Genomic DNA, 12166 nt, shown 5'->3' on the forward strand with positions numbered 1-12166 from the left:
TGAGTTTTACACACACAAACGATGTTGTTTGGGGCTTTATCTGCGGGGACAACAACATATTTGTCAAGGAGGTAGGATAGGTGTTTTGCAACATTTGGGTCTTTAAAGATTGACGTAGCATGGGCATTGATAGACCCATTCAGTTTCTTAATTCTGATTTGTATCAACGACCTCACTGCCTTAATCCATTCGGAAAGAGTGTCTACGCCTTCCTTCTCGCGCTTAGCCCTTTACCTGGCATAATCCTCAACTGAATCCATCAAAATTTTAAAATTGTATTTCCAATTGATGGATATAGGCTCACGATATTTCGGACCTTCCGATTACACATTTCGTAGAGAAGTGTTATTTACAATGTTGAGGTCACCGGTAATAACGTGGCCAGCAAGAATTATACTAGCACAAGTGCAATCAGGAGGTTTAGACTTGAAGTCGTCAATATCGAGATCCTGCAAAACGTATGGAAGATAACATCTCTCCCTGCATCAGGCCCAATTCATTGGTGAAGCAATCAGAATTAAAACCACTAGAAAGTGTTAATTAGACTAAGCAATTTTGAGAAGCAATTTTGATACAAGTTGGTATTAAATTTTCGTGTATGCATGCATGCAGTCTTTTAAAAATGGCAGAAATGTACACATGATTGACAATAAAGTTAATTGGAACAAAATTTGTTCTATAGTCTTTTTTCAATGTTTTCTTTTATCTAATTTTTAAATAAAAAAATCAATATTTCTTTCAACTTCGAAAAAGAATAAGCTACTTGACTGAATAAATTTTATTCAAAATTTGTTCTTTAGCCTGTTTCTTTTACAATGTTAAAAAAAGTAGCTACTTGACCATATAAATTTGATTAAAAAATTTGTATGAATATTTGTCTTTGTTTTTTTCCAATAAAGTTAATGTATACAAAAGCACTGAAATCGTTAAACTTGTTTGTTTAACTTGTTGATATAGATATATTAAAAACTTAACAAAGAGTGTTATCACTTGTTAAGTTGATGGAAATTATAAAAATATGTTCTACGTATTTGCCTCCATTTTGGAACCGGAAATCACTATTTTTCTTCATTTATATGTTGTTTTGTCGTACGTAGGAATTGTTTTTAACGTTTTATAATAACTAACATTGGATTGTACCTATAACACATCTTTCAAGGATTTACATCCCTTGTGAAGTTGGTTAAAAGTATAAAAAAAATATTTTTGACTTTTTTGCCGGCATTTTGAAACCGGAAGTCACCTTTAGTTTCATTAATGTATTGTCTAGTCGTAATTAAGGAGCTGTCATTTACTTTTTATCAAATCTAACATTAGATTTTACATAAAACACACCTTTCAGAGGATTAACGAATTATTGCCAACTTGTAATGACGCCATTTCCAAAATGTGTGGTGGCCATCTTGAAAAAATGATTTTTTTTTCTGGCCAGCAGAGGATTTTTTATAAGTATCATTTAGTCAACCTTTATACCAAATTTCATGCTTGTATCACGATTTGCACAATTATGTCCATAATATCTCCCAATATTCCATCAGGAGTTACAGTTTGTCTTATCTACATGTAGCATAAATAAGTGAAAGGGATATATAATTGAAAAAAATGAGTGCCAAGTATACTAGTATCATATATTAAACCAAACAACGATAGCACACTTAATGAGATAAAAAAAAAACAATATCTGGCTGATTTTATAAAAGCAGAAATAGTAAAAAGGTGATTTGAATGTCAATAAATCATTTACGGATCAGTTTGCTTTTGGTCTTTACATTTTTCTGTAGATAAATAATAGCGTTACTCTATCTAGTATAATTGTTGTCTTTGTAAAAGGCGCAAACGTAGAGTGAAATCATCTGGTAAGTGATTTATTTGAAGATCAAACAGATATGTGTTGCTGTATAAAGATTACAATTAAAGAGTTACTAACATTATAGTTCTTGAACATGAAGACAGTGCAAAATGCTTGTCATATGAGACATCAGGTTATTTGCAGGTTAAACAAATGTGAAAAACATTTTAACTAATGACTCTTAAAACTATGAGAGTGGTTGGTTCACTTTGTCCGGTTCCAACAATGTTAACAGCAAAGCATGTGTACTGTCCAGCATCTGATGTAGATATTTCCAGTAATGTCAATGACGGTTCTGTCATTGTAGCACCATATATGCCAGGAGTTTCTGATGTTATATTTATAACTTTACTTTTAGATATGTGTTGCCAATATATATATCTGTGCTTTTGTGAAGACACGATTATACAATGTAGAGTCATATTATGTCCATACGTCGCATTATACTCTGCATTGGGAATTTTAACAATCGGAACACCTGTGAATATGGAATAACATGCTATAGATTAGAACCATAAATCTAAGTCATAATCAATTTAAATGTTATTTACGATATTTTTATTAGAAAAAAAACGTTGTCACGTACAAAACAACGTTACGGGTATTCGAAAAATCAACAGAAGTGAAGCAATGTGTTTTTTTATTCTTATTTTCACCGTCAAATAATGGAACCTGATCTAAAAATTAGAACTAAAGCATTGTTTTTAATAACTTGATGAAAATTCAATTCATTGTCTTTTACATGATCGATTTTTGATTGGTCTCGACGAGAGGGTGACATTCAAAAATTTTGTTACTCGCTCAGCCATGTAATAAAGTAAATTAACACTCTCGTATTAGCCAATCAAAATATTGCATTTTAACGTGAAGTATAATAATATTTGTTGACGGTATATAAGTGATATAATGCATGTTTTATTGTAACAGTTTTTCCTTGTTGACAACATACTTCGGGGTTCAGTATTGCACGAAGAAAGAGATCATGACGGTCGGTCTTTCATTTAAACAATCATGACACCCTTCGTTGTGTTATACATATCATACGATAAGATAAACTATGCATTATTTGTAATATAATATGGGTTGTTATTGTTAAGAAGTTGTGTAGGCTTTTACATAATTGATAAAATAACAAATGCCTACAGGGTAAAACTATATTCAATTATTATATTACAGCGTTAAAAGGTAAAATAAGACAACCGTACGTTTAACAGTCTATAAGTTTCACCGAATCATACTCAAATTCACGGGTTTGACATACAATACCACCGTTAAAATTTTGACGTACTTTTAATAAGATTTCAGCCAAACGTCTAACTCAATATCTGTAGCTAATAAAGAATAAACTAAATAATCTAATTATCTTGAAGAACGAAATTTTTTACTAAATAATTTATTAGAAACGCAATGCAATGATTCATTGACACCGGACACGTTATTAAATACATGAAGTTATAATACTTCAATACCGTCAGATTTAACGTCGCTGCTCAAAAGAAAAAAAAGAAAAATTTACGATAATTAACGAAAATTCGTCCCATTTATCATAAAACGACTAGACAAGAAACTAAAATAAAAAATAATACAAGACTAACAAATTAAAGGCAAAAGGCTCTTGACTTGGGACAGGCGCAAAAAAGCGACGGGGTTAAACATGTTATTTTCCCTATACATCTAGCCAATGTAAAAAAGTAAACGTATAACAAACGCACATTAAAATCAGTCCAAGAGAAGTCCGAGTCTGATGTCAGAAGATGTAACCAAAGAAAATAAACAAAATTATAATAAGACATAAATAACAACAGACTACTAGCAGTTAGCTGACATGCCAGCTTCAGACCTCAATTAAACTGATTGAAAAAGTATGTCTTCATCATATGAATATCAGGCACAATCCTGTCCGTTAAAGTTTTAGTATCATATTATCATAACATATATGAGAAGAACATAATCCGTGTCATGTCAACAACTGGTTTTTAAATAAATGGGTTTAGTTATGATGCAAAGACCCTATAAGTGAATCAATATCAATGACAAAATATGCAATCTTTAATGAACTGACAACAGTATCATAACTATATCCTTTCTTTATAAGTCTATGTAAATTTTTGGACATTTTTGGGCTTTATAAAGAACATTTCCATAAAATATTGGATGTGAAATACCTGAACGTTTAAGAAGTCTGCATGTTGAAGTCTGCATACTGAAAACCTTCCATCCTTTATGGGTAGATTTTACATAGATAAATAAAATCGTATAAGATAGGCAAAATGAGGATGTTAAATTTGATGTATGTCTTTTTGTGCTTATTCGTTACATTTGTTGTTTTTATAGTGATTAAGATGATAACACAATGTTGACTGCTGAACCCCTATTTTTGACATTTTTACTTATTGAGTCTGTTTGGTTTGTTCACGCATCGTTGACAATCTAATGGAATTTGATGCGACTGTCATACAAGTGAGAGGTTTAGCTAGCTATAAACCAAGTTCAAATCCACCATTTTCTACATAAGAAAATGTCTGTACCAAGTCAGGAATATGACAGTTGTTATCCATTCGTTTGATGTGTTTGAGCTTTTGATTTTGCCATTTGATTATGACTTATATCTCGAAATTGACTATGAGGGTCGGTTGAAAACAAAACTTTACGACAAAAGAGATGAGTTCACTTCCAAATTGTGTGAATTTTCATTTTTCAACCAAGAGTTCCAAATGGTGAAGTTGAAATCATCACTTTGTAAATTTTACGGACGCCATCACGAGTTGGTTGACCGTTATGAAATATCCATTTCACAGATGATATTGGATATGTTCCTTATGTCGTAACTACAATCCTGTTCCCTTTTCACGTATGTGACCTACCGAATTAGACTATTTACCCCTATTTATGACATTTTTAACTATTGTTTTTGGTGTTTTGTTCACACATCGTTGTCAATATAATGGAATTTGATGCGACTGTCATAGAAGTGAGAGGTTTAGCTAGCTTTAAAACCAGGTTCAATCCACCATTTTCTACATAAGAAAATGCGTGTACCAAGTCAGGAATATGACAGTTGTTATCAATTCGTTTGATGTGTTTGGACTTTTAATACATAAATTTCTCTCCTTAAAATTTAGAACATTGTTACATACACGAGCGAACCGTACAAGTTAAGATACACAAACACCGTAAGATGGTGACAAGGGAACGTCACCATCTAAAAATGGATAATTAACGATAAGAAATGAAAAATCATCTCTTTTATCATAAATTTTAGTATTGAGCTTTCCGTTTATGATATACATATATATATCAAGATCGAGGAAAGGGCAGTGGTCATTGTTATCATAAGCGTTATTTAAAGTAGGTTCAACAGGATAAATTTCGTTAGTATACATACTGAAGTCGTCATTATTGAGAGCCAAAATGTCATCCAAATATCTCAAAGTATTATTAAATTTGTGTATCAGATGTTTCGATGGGTCTTTGCTAGTTAAGATTAGTTATGCTAGATACATGTAACTAACATCAAATGATTTTTCTTAAGATTTGCATAAAGAACCCCTGTTGACTCAGAGGTATCAAGTAACAATTTGTTATAACTTATTATAATGGTATTTCACCTATATTCTTTCTTTTTGTTTAGGTAATTTTTACTATTTATAATCAGCATCTTGCCTCAATAATTTAAAACAAATAACAAAAAAAAGGAAGCGAAATAATATATCACATATGTCTGCTTTGCCCTTGTTTCAATGCTAGAAACACATTTTTGTGGAGGATATATGCTAAATTTGTCAGAATTAATGTATTCTTACTCAAACAAAATTGGCTCAAATATAAAAAACTGACGAACCAACAATTTACAGAGATTGAATTACAACATTACTTAGGTTGCATGTTTTTTTTATATGTGTGTAATTTTTGACGAATGACATCGATATATGTTATTTATATTCGATTCTGTCATTTGTCTTGTACGTGTAAAATAAAATAGTACCAAGAACAGTGAGCTCGGTAGGCTCGCTTCGTCCGGTTTCAACTTCATTAACAGCATTGCAAGTATACTGGCCTGAATCTTCTGGGGTTACTCGAAGTATAGTTAATGACTGTTCTGTTATCTTCGCACCATACACACAAGGACTTTGGGAAGTAGTATTTTTAAATGTACCATTATATAGGTGTTGCAAGTAAACATATGTGTGGTTTGGAAATGATATGATGATGCATTCTAGAGTTATATTGTTACCATACGCACTATCGTATACTGGATTAGGAATTGTTACACTCGGAGAATCTGTGATATTCATTCAAACAGATAGTTAAATACAAACGCGTTACAGGAAAGATGTAATTTCAAATGTATGTATGCAGTTTATTTATGTTATAGCACATGTTTTAAAGGGAAAATATACAACCTTTATTATGGGAATTTTTTCTCATGTTCTATTGATATTATAATTGTAACTAATTATAATTGTTGAAGGCTGTACAGTGATCTATATTAGTTAATTTCTTGTCTGTTCTTTAGAGTTGTCTCGCCGGCATTGATATTTCATCGCCTTATATTTATCATTCAGCTCAACCAATTTACTATTCCTATGCACGATTAATTAAATTATACAAATTATACATACCTTTATAAACAGTTAATGATATAAAAACGCCTAGTGTTGTTACCCCTTTTGAAGCAACCGTAAATCCACAATAATAATTGCCAGAGTCTTGGAATGTCGCATCACTTATGGCCAATATATATGGAGATGAAGCATTGTTACAATATGAAAACTTTATCGCATGTCTATCGCGCATCCAGAATACTTGACAGGTACGGTCATCTTTAAACGTGTCAAATGTAATATCACAAACTAGTGTGATATCTTGATACGGTCCTGGTTTTATCTGCAAACCGATCCCTAAACATTAAACAGCTGATTAAAGTTACAAAATAGATACGATTGACTGAAAAAAAATCTACATCTTCATACACAATAATTTTAACTGATACGTGAAAGATTTTTAAAATATGAAATAAAATCCATTGTTCAATCTATAAAATGCTGAATAATTCAAATCACTATCGGTACCTTTTGCATGTTCCCATTCATCGTCCTGCCTGGTAGTTTTAAGATCATAATCTGGACTTGATACTCGACAAAAGTAGGAAATGACAGCATTTATAAATGCAGCGACGTTGCGTAAATATTAAAATCACAAAATACTAAACTTCGAGGAAAATTTATCAAGGACAGTCCCTTAGTTGTATTTTAAAACTTTTAGAAATGTTAGGTCCTTAATGCGCTTCAACTTCGTATCTATGTAGATTTTTAACATTTTTGTATTTGAGCGTGACTGATGAGTCCTTTGTAGACGAAACGCGCGTCTGGCGTAAATATAAATTTCAATCCTGGTATCTATGATTAGTTTATTCCAAATCATGGCAAAAGCGAAGCTGAAACACATCAAACGAATGGATAACAACTGTCATATTCCTAATTTGGTACAGGAATTTTATTATGTAGAAAGTGTTGAATCTAACCTGGTTTAAAAACAAGCTAAACCTCTAACTTGTATGCAAGTCGTATCAAAGTCCATTATATTGACATCGATGTGTAAACAAAAGAAAGAGACATGACAGGTAAAAATATCAAAAATAAGGGTATAGCTGTCAACACTGTGTTATAACACTATAAAAACAAACAAATATGTAACAAAGAACCCCAAAATAGCATAAAATGAAAAACAAGAATACAAAAATGTTTCACAATAACACATTAACGGGATGTATAAGTACGAAATCGTGTCCATCCGCGTCAATTTATCAATGAAAAGAACGCGACGTCATTCATTCTACTGAATAACTATCTCAACGTTTTGAACGGATACAAGTAGTTTAAACAAATATGCCACTGCACTTTATAAACCAACCCAAAAAACATTCAGTTTTTTTTTTATATATTGCCGATAGAAAGACTAGTTGCAAAAGTTGTTTTTATACTGATTTCATCATTTTGAATTTAGATCGCCCTAGCAGACTGGCTTGATATTAATGTTCTTGCTGATAAAGTCAGTATTAAAAACAAAAAAATACAAATTACTCTATATATATATATATATCATGTATATATAGTATGTGAAAAGTCAAATGTATCAACGAAAAATATATCTAGATTTAAGTCATTCAACAATTTTAATTTATCAACGGTTATTTATCGTTCTATACATTAAAAATTCCTTTACAAACCCACAAAGTTACAGTTATGTACTCTCCTCGACCAATGAAATTTGTTTACTGGTTAGCAATTTTGTTTTTGAGTAAGCAATATTTTGAGCGTACACGATGACATGTCTTTCAAAGATACCTGTAAAAGCGTTTTTTTCTGAATTTAAATCCAAACAAAAGCGATTTATCCGCATACAATTAATTTGCATTCACTCTGCGAGTTAAACATTGACATGTCAATGAAACGTTCATGTTTGCCTGAAAATCATCAGACATATTTTCAAAGAATCTTATTAATGTCTTTCGTCCACTATGAGTTGTTAGGATAGCTTTCAATATTACAACACACATTTTGATATGTATTAAATGTATACGAACCATCTACAAAAGCCATGAAAATCTGTACATTGAAACAAACTTCAAAAAAAAAAATATTATTATTTGACTTGATCATGATGTTAGGCTGAGAAGTAATATCGAAGTTAATGGAAAAGGTATTGGCCACTTCTGCAAAATCAGAAGGTTCAAGATCAACGTTATTTTGTAATGGCATCTATTCATACCATTAATGAAATTTGTCGTTTTGACATCCTCTTCAGCATATGTTTGTGATTGTACTGTGTTTGTATCATTCTAATGGTTAAATATCAGAAACGTTCACCTTTTTGTCCTTGTAGTTGAGATATTGAGATACTGACGTTTGACCTCAATTTCACAAAAATACAACAAAACCTTCCGTCTCGTACACGTTTATTCTTTCCAACGATATATAATTGAGGTTTGTGTTCTTCCGGAACAATAAAGTTTTGAAAATAACCTCTGGTTGCAGTACTAGTAAAGTTATATATATTTCGTATTTCTTATTTTCTATGTCATATGGTATTTTGTGAGAGCAGGTTTATTGTCAATCATACCACGTATTCTTTTTATAATACCTGATGCTTTTTTTTAAGATAATATACAAACATATTTATAAACGCTTACCTAATAACGTCAGCATGATGTAACTTGGGACACAACTGTTCCATGGCATCTTTTAAATTTATATGTTTACAAATCGGAAGTTTGCATGTTTATCTGTTTTAGTGACAATTTTTCTTTCTTATCTTTCAATGTTCATTTCTAATGAATTTCGGTCTCCACGACAAAAGATATCATTTCAAACTACAAGCAATCAAAGTGATTCATGTCATAGTGTATTTAAGTTTAGTCTTAAAACAATAGAAGAAATTGATGAATTAACTCAAGATTATTACTTTGTGCCTTTCGATTTTTTAGTAGTTTGATGTAGCTCGCATATCTAACTATTCAAGCTGTTTCAACTGCTTTCGATATGTATATGGTATGATGTTACAACACTGTCCAAACTTATTTCAAGGTTCAGCGCACAGAAATTGAAACCGAGCAACATTTTGGCAGTGGTTGTCGTTTCTTATCAACACTTTTTTTTGTTGTTGATAATTCATGCCATTGTTTTTTTTAACGTGCATTATATCAGGGCAGTTGATATGTGTATGCTTGATGATCAAAATTGTAGTTGCAAAATTAAATATTTCTCTTGTCAAATATTCATCTAAAATAAGTTAATCGTTTACTCAAATTATTACAAATATGATGATCTTCTCCTATATAGTGCTTAAGTTGGCATCTGTTTTGTATGATTAATATGTCAAAATATTGTATCATACTTTAAAAAGCGTTTAATTATTTTTTAGATTCTTATGAACGCATAATTGTTTGGTAAATATTTCAAGATCACATCTTTAAAGTTGAATAAACCCATGTAACATCATGATAAGTATAACCTTACGTATGTTAAATGCCAGATTTATATATACTTCATTTACAATTTAGTGATTGTATTCAAATTGGTACGCGTTTATTATAACATTGATGCAATATGTTATATTTACTAACAAATGATTTACATTTGCATTAATGCTTATTGAAATGATAAAATTATATATTTGTGAGTTGGATGCATTTTTAAATTATGTGCTTGTAATTGTCATTTATTATCGGTTGACGGTTTCGAATTTTCAACAACACATTCACATAATCTTATCACGCACCATGTTATCTTAAAATTAAATAATCATTTGAGAAATATGATGCACATTTATATGCTCCGACTCGTTTTAAGACTACATTCCTAAGTGGAAAGCCAAATATGTTAGTTATACTTACTTGGGATACGTTGTACACCTATTCTCCTTCAGATGTTTGTAGACATTACATTGATTTACAAGTTTTGTGTATTCCTATGACAAACAAATGTGCTCCTCTTGAGTAGTGTTGCTGTCCTATAATTATGAATCACAATATACGCCGAAATTTTCCTCTTATCGTTATAAATATTATTTCAATAAATCAAATCCCTACTAAAAGTTTTCTACGTACATTCGAATCTTTATCATGTTTATTTACATGCCCAATACCATGTGTGTGAAGATACATGTAGTTAAACAAATTACACTTATCTAGTTGATGTTGGATGTGCACTGATAATTTTTTATTCTTAGATTCATAATATTTTATATAAGCTGTTATCGGTATAGAACTAGCACTAGCTTTCCGTAACTGCTAGTACTCTTAGACCTGTACTTTGTGTCATTTGTATTGATTTTTGTGTTTGTTGTCGATTTTATTCTGTAGAAGCCTGTCCATCCAAACTCGGGAACACGTTATTCAGTGGCATACTTAAGTATCTGTATAATATATTTGTTTTCTGCTTATTATTTTGTATATAAATCAGTTAATCGAATGAATTGTTTTTCATTTCGTATTTTGGGACCCGCAATTTGTCATTGATTATTTTTTTTTCAATCCATAAAGATGCATTTATGTTTTTTTGTTTTTTTAAATATATAATCTTTAATAAACGTTATCCGGCACGAAAAACATATTTTTTGCACTTTGGTCAGCGAAGAGTTCAAAACAACATTTTATTGTTTGGATTCGGTCTTCATATCAACCCCGAATTACCGTAAGAAGAAACTTATTTATACATATATCTAGTTTAATTGATGATTTCAGTGTAAAAATCATATCATATGAATCTGGAAATTACGCTGTATACAGAAAAAAATCAACATTAATTTTCATATAACTTCTTAATAATCGACTATTATCATTGTTGAAAGCCATATGGTGATGTATAGCCGTAACTATCTGTGTCGTTTGATCTTTTGTAGAGACTTATCTCATTATCAGTCATACTACATTATTTCTGTTATAGTAAGTAACTCTGTCTCGCAATTCAGTCAAACTGTTTTGATCTCATTAACTTCTACATATATATAGATATAAATATATATATAATGACTGAATAAATAGTCAACGATCAATCTAACAGGGCGATGGATCATGTAATATGATTCTGTACACTACAAAATATAATATATAACAAGTCAAAAACGGTATAACATCACCATTAAATAACTATAAAATGAACAAATATTAGATATTTCGGATAACAGATATCCTTCTGCAATAATAGCACGATGTCAAATGAATCGTGTCAAAATATTCAAACTCAGAAACTTTTTCTAAATCTCGAAATTGATACAATTTAAGTGAACACCACAGACGCTGATAGAATTTTAAAATTTCCAAACACGGCGCAAAGATTACAAAAATATGCCAAATGAAAATAGTTATTTTACTGACACAACTGTAAATTTCCAAAGGTTGTGACAGTTTAGATGTTATAACTTCATTGAGGGCAGTCCTCAAACAAAAAAATCAAAAATGTCCTAACCGATCCAAGTTTGTATAATATTTCAAATTTGACAACGGTAGGACAATTGCATCAGAAACTACATATTTAAGCCTCCAAAACGAATAGCAGTATAATAATGATTAGAAAAATAAGTTTGATCTAATGAGGTAAAATAATTGAACGTGGCTACGTACTTATACATCCATCCCGAATGAATGAAGCCCTGTAATTTAAACTGGTATTGTAAAAAGAATTTCGAGCTGTAAAGCCAGTACTAAAGCCGGAGTTACTGGAAACAAGTGATGACAGGAAAATGAGGGACTCATTCTATGTTTTTTTATTTATGCCCTCTGGGGAAACGTTAACTGTACGTAATTTTCTTATCCAA

General features: G+C 30.9%; 1 long non-coding RNA gene across 1 annotated transcript; it reads right to left on the bottom strand.

Moving 5' to 3' along the window:
• Window positions 1–6477: 6477 nt before the first annotated feature.
• LOC139502624 (uncharacterized) lies at window positions 6478–9195 on the bottom strand. The gene is made up of 3 exons (XR_011658899.1): window positions 9042–9195; window positions 8436–8474; window positions 6478–6750 (listed from the first exon to the last, which is right to left on the bottom strand). It is a non-coding gene; the product is annotated as an uncharacterized lncRNA (long non-coding RNA).
• Between the last annotated feature and the right edge of the window lie 2971 nt (window positions 9196–12166).

Source organism: Mytilus edulis, chromosome 14 (assembly GCF_963676685.1).
Source record: "Mytilus edulis chromosome 14, xbMytEdul2.2, whole genome shotgun sequence".
In the NCBI taxonomy this organism is placed as follows: domain Eukaryota; kingdom Metazoa; phylum Mollusca; class Bivalvia; order Mytilida; family Mytilidae; genus Mytilus; species Mytilus edulis.